We start from the raw sequence: 11,885 nt of genomic DNA, 5'->3' as shown, positions 1-11,885 counted from the left end.
AAATCAATTCAACATGGCAGATTATAACATCGGTTAGAAATTTACATTTATGCACAAAGTTGAACAAAAATAAAAGCTCTCTCCCCAAAATGATAATGCACCAAACTAAACAAAGCCATGCTCCATGCTTTCATTCTAATCAAAGTAGGGAGAATGACAAAACTGCCATTCTCCCTTGGAATGTTTAATGATTAAAGGAGGATGGCACCATTGCCATTATTGCTCCATTTTATACAAGAGGGAGAATTGCGGTGGTGAAATTCTCCCATCAAAATTTGGATTAGAGGAGGGAGGAGGGAAGAATGGCAACGCTTCCATTCTCCCTTTAATTTTCTCATCTCAAACTAAACTTTTCAAGGAGAGAATGACACAATGCCATTTTTCCCTAAGTAATGGGGCTACTATCTCCCTTAATGAGGTCACATAATGGTACCAAATCCATCATTGATCCCTAAAATGAATTTTTCCAAGCGGATTGGAGAATAGCACCACTTTCATTCTCCACAATGATAGAGTATCCTAAACCCTTCTCTCCTAGTGGGAAAAAGTGGAGAATGACAATCTCTCTCATCAAAACCAAGTTAAGGATGGGAGAACAACACCCTACCAGTCGCCCATATGATAGTGGACCAAACCAAACAATTGTGTGTAAAACTAGTCTAAACATTTTTGTATGTTTTATATAATGTTATCCAACCCTTAACAATAAGCTCATCCAATGAGGATAACTGCACAATTACCATTTATATTAAAATATTTGAATGTGATAATTGTAGAACAACACTTCTTAAATGCAATGGTTAAAACTGAGATCTAAAAAGATCTATGATGATGATGATGCTGACTTTGACTGAATGGTTCTGATTGCTAACTTAGAATGTTGTACTACTGAATGATGAATGAAGAATTGAATGTTATAACTTCTCTTCTCCTTCTCTTAGTGTGCTCTATGGCTAGATACTAAAGAGAAAGAGAGAATGGTGACTATGAATGTTATGATTTCTTTTCTCCTTTTCTTAGTGTGCTCTATGGCTAGATACTGAAGAGAAAGAGAGAAAGGTGACTATGAATGATTCCCCTTCTCCTTAGGCTTGAAATGCTGAGAAGAAGAAGATGATTGGAATAAATGATGTGTTTTCTTTATATATGGATTTATGATGTTGGTCAGCCAAGATAATGCTTTCAACCTATTTGTTTGGGTCCTCCATGACCTCATAAATGCCTAAAAGCCTCTTTTTATGCCATCGGATGGTTCCATAGGCCCCAACCTACTATGATACATGCCCTGAATGCTTTTAATGCCTTATGTAATACTGTAGGTGCAATAGAAGTCCCATACACTATCGCACATGCCGTGATCTATGCTATCAGATGGTTCCAAGGGCCCCGATCTACTGTGATGCATGCCCCAAATGCTTTTAATTCCTTATGTACTATCATAGGTGCTATAGAAGCCCCATACACTACTGCACATGCTATAAATACTATGAACTATGCTTGGGTACATGATTTCCTGCCAAGACCTTCTCTTTGACAAAATGGTAGTGGACCTCTATATGCTTTGTGCGAGCATGAAAAACTGGGTTCCTGGCTCACTGTATACTGCTAATGTTGTCACAGAAAATGACAACTTGTCTATCCACTGATAGACCCAAATCTGCAAGTAGCTTTCTCAACCAAGCTACCTCACATGCTAGCAGCACCTCTGTATACTCGGTCTTTGTACTGGATAGAGCAACCGTAGGGACTGCTCCAAGTCATAGCAGCACTCCCCAAAGAAAACGTGAAGCCACTAGTAGATCTTCTATCTGAGATACTACCAGCCCAATCAGCATCTCTGTACCCATGTACACATATCTCTGTCCCAGTTACATAAAATAATCCACAATGCAAAGTAGACATCACATACCTCAGTATGCATCTCAATGCATCCAAATGTGGCTTCCGAGGAACCTGCATAAACTGACTCACCAACCCAACAGCATAGCTCAAATCTGGCCTGGTGATCGTCATATAGATCAAGCTTCCTACTATGCACCTATACATAGTAGGATCCTCCAAAATCTCTCCTGAATCTGCACTCAAGTTGCCATTCTGATCCAATGGCATTGAGAAAGGCTTATAGCCTGTCATACCATACTTGGACAACATGTCCGAGCTATACTGTCTCTGCTGTAATCCAATACCATGCCCTGCTAGAGAATTGGTATCCAAACATAATGGTTGTAGAGTTGCCAAGAGCCTTGGGAATAGACCCGATCAATTGATTCTAAGAGAGATCTATAAGTTGAATCTGAGGCGCTCTGACATGTGAGGGATTAATGGTAGTAAAACACCTTAGCCTTAACTAAACTACACTTAGAAATACTTAAGAGTAGAGAATGGTTTCAATGCAATGCAATGCAACTATATTAAATGCAATGGTTACAACTGAGATCTAAAAAGATCTACGATGATGATGATGTTGACTTTGACTGAATGGTTCTGATGAATGTTGTACTACTGAATGATGAATGAATAATTGAATGTTATAACTGCTCTTCCCCTTCTCTTAGTGTGCTCTATGGTTGGATACTAAAGAGAAAGAGAGAATGGTGACTATGAATGTTATGATTTCTTTTCTCCTTCTCTTAATGTGCTCTATGGCTAGATACTGAAGAGAAAGAGAGAAAGGTGACTATGAATGATTCCCCTTCTCCTTAGGCTTGAAATGCTGAGAAGAAGAAGATGATTGGAATAAATGATGTGTTTTCTTTATATATGGATTTATGATGTTGGTCGGCCAAGATAATGCTTTCAACCTATTTGTTTGGGTTCTCCATGACCTCATAAATGCCTAAAAGCCTCTTTCTATGCCATCGGATGGTTCCACAGGCCCCAGCCTGCCATGATACATGCCCTGAATGCTTTTAATGCCTTATGTAATACTGTAGGTGCAATAGAAGTCCCATACACTATCGCACATGCCGTGATCTATGCTATCAGATGGTGCCAAGGGCCCCGATCTACTGTGATGCATGCCCCAAATGCTTTTAATTCCTTATGTACTATCATAGGTGCTGTAGAAGCCCCATTACACTACTGCACATTCTATAAATACTATGAACTATGCTTGGGTACATGATTTCCTGCCAAGACCTTCTCTCTGACAAAATGGTAGTGGACCTCTATATGCTTCGTGCACTGGGTTCCTAGCCAACTGTATACTGCTAATGTTGTCTGCATAAAATAATACATAATCAACAGTGGCCCTCAAATACTGAAGTGTGCATCACACATTGTCAAGATGTGGTTTCGTGCGAAACTTGCATAAACTGGCTCTCTAAGCCAATAGTGTAACTCAACTGGTCTATTGATCATGATATATATCAAACTTTCCACAATCGTCATATACATAGTGGGGTCCTCCAACTCATAACCTAAATCCGTACACAGAGCTTTCCATTTTGATCTAATGGCACCGATATTGGCTTACAACTAGCCATCCCATACTTGGACAACATGTCCAATACATACTGTCTCTGTGTGACAGCCAAATACCGTCAGGTGTGTAAATGACCTCAATGCCCAAAAAGTAACACAGATGTCCCAAATCCTTCATGTCAAACTTCCTTTTGAGAAGACTTTTCACATTCTCAATCTCCTCCAAGTTGTCACCCCCAACAATAAGGTCATCTACATAGATGGCGATGATCACAATACCCTTATCGCTCTTGTGCACATACAAACAGTGATTTGCATCTGCCATATGAAACCCAATAGTGACAAGATACTCAAAAATCTTGTTATGCCATGCTCGTGGAGATTACTTCAGCCCATACAAGGCCTCACGAAACTTACGTACATACTCTGGGTGACTTGTATCCTCATAACCAGGTGACTGATCCATATACACTTCTTGTTGTAAGTCACCATGAAAGAACACATTTTTTACATCCATTTGATGTAAAAAACTAGCCTTTAGCTCCAACCCACCACAGTCAGAGCTCTCATAGTTGCCATCTTTGCAACCGGGGCAAACGTCTCCTATGTATCTAGGCATATCCTTTGGCTACTACCAATCTAGCCTTGTACCTGCTTATGCTACCATCATTGTTATGTTTCACCTCATACACCCACTTACATCCAATAGCTTTCTTGCCTACAGGCAATGTCACCAAATCCCAAGTCTCATTTCCATACAATGCATCCATATCCTCATCCATAGCTTTCTCCCAATATACATTTCCAATAGCCTCATCAAAACATGTGGGCTCTACAACCTGCACAACTTTTGCCATGTAAGCATAGTGATGTGCCACATAACCATCATAAGTCAACCTTTGCACAGGGTTTTTGACTCTTTCAGATATTTGTAACTTTGCATTCATGGCTTCCAAAGCCTTCTTTACACCAGGTATCCTCATTTGCTAGAATCCCAAGCTCCTCATTCATCAAGGCTCATCTCCGAGAGCCACTAGACTCTCCATCAACAAGATAATGCCCTACATAAATATCAAGCATACCAAGGGGCTCAATTACTTTCTCTTTGCCTTTATGTGATGTACCAACTACATTTCCAAGACTAGTATTATGATGCAACCTACTAGTCCATGGTCTATCAAAACAGAACCATTCCATGAGGACTCTCCTGGTCCGCTCAATGAGTGTGATTGCTAACTTGCAATCTGTGCAGCCACATTTCCAGTTACATTAGCCCCAACAACATCTTTTTTAGCATCATACTAGCTACTTATCTCATCAAATACAACATCCCTGTCTACCCTCAATTCATGTGTAGGAGGATTATAACATCTACTATATCCCTTTTAGTGCAGGGAATACCCAATAAACACACATTTTATGCCTTTGGATCCAGCTTAGTATGCAACTCATCTAGAACATACACATATGCAATATATCGAAAAACTTTCAAGTGAGACAAATCAAGTTTCTTACCAATAAACATCTTTAACAGTAGGAGTCTTGTTCATGATATAAACTTCTCCAGACACGGCCTCAACCCAATAGCTATGCGGCATATTCTTCTCTACCATCAATGATCCTGCTATCTCTGGAATGTGCCTATTTGTTTGTTCAGTAAATCCATTTTGCTATGGAGTGTATCTACATGTATACTGTCTCTGAATGTAATTCTTCCGCAAGAAATTAGAGAACTCATTGGAGAAGTATTCTTCCCCTCCATTTGACCTTAGGCACTTCGTATGTTTTCATGTCTGCTTTTTAGATCACTCTGAAATTCTGAAAATGAGTGAAAACTTCACCCTTCTCCTTTATGAAATACATCCACACTTTCCTCGTGTGTCTTCCCCTCCATCTGACCTTAGGCACTTCACATGTTTTCATGTCTGCTTTTTAGATCACTCTGAAATTCTGAAAATGAGTGAAAACTTCACCCTTCTCCTTCATGAAATACATCCACACTTTCCTCGTGTGTTCATCAACAAATGTTACATAGTGCAGCCACCCATAGATATAAACTTTGCATGACCCCATACATATGAATTCACAACATCTAGTACATTCTTGCTCACATTTCTATCATGTGAAAATACGTGCTTTTTTTTCTTTTCAAATGGACATGCTTTACATACTTTCTGCATACCTTCAACCTTAAACTTAGGCATCCCTGTCACAATTTCCTTAGTCCACATAGACATCATTCTTTACACATTTACATGCCTAGTTCTCTTATACCAAATGTCTGTATCTGTAAGATTCCTCCCCCAACCCCTTTTTGATGTCTAGTATCTTCCCCTATAATCAATCCCTCTTCAGAAATATAAAGACCTTGTTTCTAACTGTTTTAGCCTAGAGAGAGAAAATTATTCTAGAGAGAGAATATTCAGATTATGAATATTTTTGGATAGAAAAATAACTCATCTTAATAAAATAAGCTCCCTTGAAACAGAAAGTCAAAAAGAATTTTCCAATGTGCAATTGGAATTAATTGGAAATGGGTATAAAGGACCTTAGTCTAAGGGTCTAGATTTTTCGAAATTTTTGGATTATGGTCCAATTAAGGTTTCTATGGACCAATAGCATCAATCCATGTGTAGGGAGGAGATAAATCTAATTTGTAAAAGAAGATACCCAAAAATGAGTAAATGCTCACATAAGATGAAGAGTTGAAAATGTACAAGGTTTATTAGTAAAAAACTATGAGCAATATTAAAAATATGAGATATTTTGGGTATCCAAAAATGAGTAAATGCTCACATAAGATGAAGAGTTGAAAATGTACAAGGTCTATTAGTAAAAAACTATGAGCAATATTAAAAATATGAGATATTTTGGATATAATGATTCCATTTTGACACATATGTAAGGAAGGGGAGTTCTTTAAAGGAGGTGCATATTTCACATAAGATGAAGAGTTGAAAACGTACAAGGTTTATTAGTAAAAAACTATGAGCAATATTAAAAATATGAGATATTTTGGGTATAATCATTCTATTTTGACACATATGTAAGGAAGGGGAGTTCTTTAAAGGAGGTGCATATTTCACATGCTTGAATGAGTTTTAAACTCATAAAAATTGAGAGATTTTATCTCTCCTTTCTCCTCATTCAAGTCTAGTTCCAAAAAGTTAGCTTAACTGACCTAGAAATGGTCAAAAAGTGACCAAACTGACTTGGAAAATTCTAGAATCAGTTTGTTTGGTTAGGAGCTCAATTTTTTCCTATAAATAGAAGCCTTCCCTTGTTGAAAAAAATATAGTGTCTTATGCATTGTTACTCTACTCCACCTAAGCCAAGAACTGTGAATTCTTTAATAATTCACTAGTTTTTGATACTTCTCCCTTTCTTCAATCCCCATTGGTGGCTCCATCAACATACTAAACCAATTGATTGGTTGGGGGCCTCTACCGTGAACAAAGAATCAAGCAAATTATAAGATAAGTATAGTGAATTTTGATCTTTTCTATAATTTCTCAATGATTCTCTCTTCTCAACCCCTCTGAAGCTTGAGAAGCTTAATTGGTATGGTTTTTGAAATGCTATTGAAGTTAATTAATTAATGATAGTAAAGAATTACATAAATTTTCATTTATGTTTAATTCTAATGGTTTTTCTCTCTCTCTCACTTAAGAAATGGTCATACTCATGACCCATTCTCAATCCAAATGAAGCTTTTCATAAAGCTTTTTCTTAATCCAAGATTAATCTATGCTTGAGAATAAATTAATAGTTTTTTTTATTTATGCTTTTAGTTTATGATTATTTTTATTTAATCCATTAAGGGTTAATGATCCAATTAGGGATCATTCTAATCATTCCCTTAAAGATAAGCCTTATCTTTAAAATAATTGAGATTTATCAGTTATAGTAGCGAAGCTATGGCAAAATTTTATAAAAATTTACATATAAAATAATTTCATTCAAAGCATGAAAAGAGGACATCCTACCATATTCTAGGAATTCTCATCCTAGATTAATTAAAAGAATTTTATTGTAATCATGGAGGTGTGGAGGTATGCATGTAGATGTAGATGTATAGATATGGATGTGAATGGAGATGTGGATGTATGCATGTAGATGTAGATGTATAGATGGGGATGTGAATGGAGATGTGGATGTATGCATGTAGATGTATAGATGGGGATGTGAATGGAGATGTGGATGTATGCATGTAGATGTATAGATGTGGAGGTGAATGGAGATGTGGATGTATGCATGTAGATGTAGATGTATAGATATGGATGTGAATGGAGATGTGGATGTATGCATGTAGATGTATAGATGGGGATGTGAATGGAGATGTGGATGTATGCATGTAGATGTATAGATGTGGAGGTGAATGGAGATGTGGATGTATGCATGTAGATATAGATGTATAGATATGGATGTGAATGGAGATGTGGATGTATGCATGTAGATGTAGATGTATAGATGGGGATGTGAATGGAGATGTGGATGTATGCATGTAGATGTATAGATGGGGATGTGAATGGAGATGTGGATGTATGCATGTAGATGTAGATGTATAGATGTGGATGTGAATGGAGATGTGGATGTATGCATGTAGATGTATAGATGTGGATGTGAATGGAGATGTGGATGTATGCATGTAGATGTAGATGTATACATGGGGATGTGAATGGAGATGTGGATGTATGGATGTAGATGTATAGATGTGGATGTGAATGGAGTTGTGGATGTATGCATGTAGATGTAGATGTATAGATGTGGATGTGAATGTGGAGGTGGATGTATGCATGTAGATGTAGATGTATGGATGTGAATGTGAATGTGGATGTGGATGTATGCATGGAGTTGTGGATGTATGCATATAGATATGAATGTATGCATGTAGATGTGGATGTATGGATGTGAATGTGGATGTGGATGTGGATATATGTATGGATGTGAATATATGATATGTGATGTGAAGGAATCTTAAGTGATGAGATGGAAAATGATGTGATGGGATGAGTACACATATAAATGGAATGTGGAATAAGTAATGTGGGTTGATGAGGGATAATGTGGAAAAATGAGAGTTAATATAGAAACTGTATTTGTAAACTGTTTGTAAATGCTGTTTGTAAATGATTGTTTTATGTCAAGAATGCTGGGGAAGCATTTTGGCCGTCTTGTGATTAAGGTCGTGATGATAAAGTTGCAACTGCTGACGGAGAGTCAATGAAGGACGTCTCGCGTAGCAAGGTCGGCCGAGGTCTTGACCAGCCTCGGTGAGATTAAAATGGTGAGCTTCCGGTACGGTGGATGAGGGGCCAAGGAAGCGGCCTATGAGTGAAGCGCTAGGTCACCTGCGAACAGGGATTTCACTGACGTAAACGAAAACATGTGAACATGTTAATAACATATGTTAATAACACAAAAAATCTTGTGATCACATGTTATATTCACAAAGCTTTCACAAGGGCCTAAAAAATTTATCTTTGTCGGGCATAAAAAATCTTCTTAGGTGGCCACTGACCTACTATTATGTGAAGATGGTAACATGAGAACATGTGAATAGCTTATTCCCATGTGTAGCCAAGCTTTTAAGGGGTTCCCAAAATGGCAAGTGACCTGTTATTTTGTGAACGGTAACATGAGAACATGTGAATAACTTGTTCACATATGTTATTATCACAAAAAATCTTGTGATCACGTGAATATTAAATCCTTGCCTGCGAAGGATCCTAGAGGGTGCTGACCATACGGTGCTCGGGCTCTGGGTCGCCTAGGATACCCACGCGTGCGTCGAGGAAGATATTGGAACAAGAGTAGGAGTTGTTTTCTGAAATCGGGCATGGATCTGGTTGATTGACCTTGCTGGTCTTCAATGGATGAGTCCATGTCTCTTTATATGGATCTGTTGGTTGATCTTGCTGATCTTCAACGAGAGTCCATCTTGATAAGTGATTATATTGCCGAGTATTATGGGCTAGGAACTAGGAAACGGCCCCTGAGTGGACAGGTGGTGAGCGTCCTAGTTGCCAATGATGCCATAGATACTCTGATGAAGGAATGATGGAAAAATTAAGAATCAACTGGATAAATTGGAAGATGGTGATCAATGATACTATGGTTTTATTAAAGGATTGTTTTAAACTGGTTGAATCTGTGAAAAGGCAATTTCGTATTGGGTGTGTGAGTGGTGTGACTAGTTTTATTTTTGCATGAACATCCGGCTAGGGGGCCTTGGAACTCTTTTCCTTGGTACCCGAGACAAAACCTAACCAAATTCTTAATTGGATCCCATCACTACAGTGGTTGGGCGGTTGAACCCATGGGACTGGATGGGGTTAGGCTGGACTGATGGATCCGTAAATCGAGACTCAAACTTTTGTTTTTACGATAGATAAAATAAATCCCGGACAGTAACTGTTCTATGGATAGGAATCAACGGCTGTGCCTCTTGAATGGAAAAAAAAGCGTTGATCCCAATGATCCAAGTGCAAGTTTCTTCCTTGATCTGACCAAGTATCTTATAGATGTAATTGGATCAGCTCGATCAGAAATGATCTTGACTACGTTAGAGTAAAAAGTTATCCTGGTGGAATCGCCCGTGCTTTTCGGTAAAGGAAGTTTTTTCGAGTTTGGTTTTGGAACAACCGACGGATTAGTCTCTTATCCGGATATCCGTGGGTGAGGCCCCGAATGTGGGACCCCTGTCCCACGCGAGAAGTGCTACTTCCGCTGCTAGTATCCCGAATCTGTTGCTCGGTGGGAACAGAGATCTTATAGTATCTGCAACAACTCTTGAACCATTTGCAAACATTGGAGCACTCACTTAGGGCATATTTACATTCACTGTAAACATTCTGCCTGTGATGTTCCCTTTTGCAACCAACTTGAACTTATCTTTAAATTCTTCTACATAACAACCATCAGGGTCAAATGGCATGTGCAAACCCTGCTCAATTTTATCTCACCAACAAAAACCAGATTATTTGTAATGTTCGAAACATGAACTACATCTGTAAGGTACTTCACCATACCATCTTGCATAGACAAGCGCACATGTCCAACACGGATAATCGGATGAGCAGTATCATATCATGTTTCAACAAAACCTAGTCTTTTACGACACTTCATGTGGTTTGAAGCACATGAATCAACATACCATACATCATCCTTACATGCTGCTACATCATTTCAAGACACATAATTAACTACATATTACATAACAAACAACCTCTCATTATCCTCATTATTTCTCCTAGAGGACACAGTTACTTTGCTGCACGTTTCCATTTCGCATGTCATTCTACTTCTTATAGCAATCTACCTACACATGTCCAAACTTACCACAGTAAAAATAGCCTCGTATACCAATATGTTGCCTTTGCCAATTACGACGACCTTTTTAACCCCCCTACCTCTAAACTAGCCTCTTCCACTATGTTGTTGCTGTGATTCATGGAATTATTACTACTACTGACCATAATTGTGATTACCTATTCAGCCACCACCTTGGCCACAGCCTCAGCCTCTACCTCGACCTCTACCTGCACTTGTGTAGAAGGCCTGCTGCTTTGAACTATTTTTGTTTTGTGAAGACTGTTAATCTTCATCCAAATTCTTATCTTCAATGATCAGCATTGACACCAAATCTGTAAAGTTGGTAATATTCTCTCGAGTGTGAATAGACATATTGAACGCCTTGTGTTGTGGCTTGAGACCATGTAGACATACTTCCACCTTATCATCATCATCAACAGAAACAATAATAGACGCAAGGGAGTCCACAATGCCCTAGATCTTCAAGTCATAATCATTCACATACATGTTTTTCTTCTCCACCGTATGAAGCTCATTCTTCAATTGAATCTTTCATGCCTTGGTGTTAGTTTCATACAGCTTCACCGAGGTGTCCCATGCCTCCTTGGGTGACTTAGCATCCTCCTGTATATGCCCAATCATGGTGTTCTGTATGCTAATAGAAAGCCAATACATGACTCTCCTTGCTCCTTGATTCCAATCCTTGTATTCTTTTACATCTGTAGTAACTAGATTAATCTCTGGTATCTTTGGTGCCTCCTCAAGTTCACCTTCAATGTAGTCCCAATAGCCTTTTCCCATTATAAAATTTATCAATCTAAACCTCCAAGAATGAAAGTTGATCTTGTCAATATTCTTTGCAATAATTTGGTTAATTCCATCATTTGACATCTTGTCTATAACATAAACTCACGAAAAACAACTTGTCTACAACACAAACTCACGAAAAACAACACTCTTGTTTAACCTGCACAAACTGTTTTAATCAATGGTACTATTCTACACCCAAACTGTCACAACTAGTGACCTCAATTTTCATCATACATACACCTAATAGCACATGTAGGACCTCTTTGTAGTACACACAGTGTCTACAGCACAACCAATCGTCCTTCCTGCAATACCAAAAATAGATTTTTGCAAAGAAT

The sequence above is a fragment of the Cibotium barometz genome, chromosome 2 (genome assembly GCF_041138505.1).
Source record: "Cibotium barometz isolate CiBa-2024 chromosome 2, ASM4113850v1, whole genome shotgun sequence".
Lineage (NCBI taxonomy): Eukaryota > Viridiplantae > Streptophyta > Polypodiopsida > Cyatheales > Cibotiaceae > Cibotium > Cibotium barometz.
Note: the sequence above shows the minus strand (reverse complement) of the source record.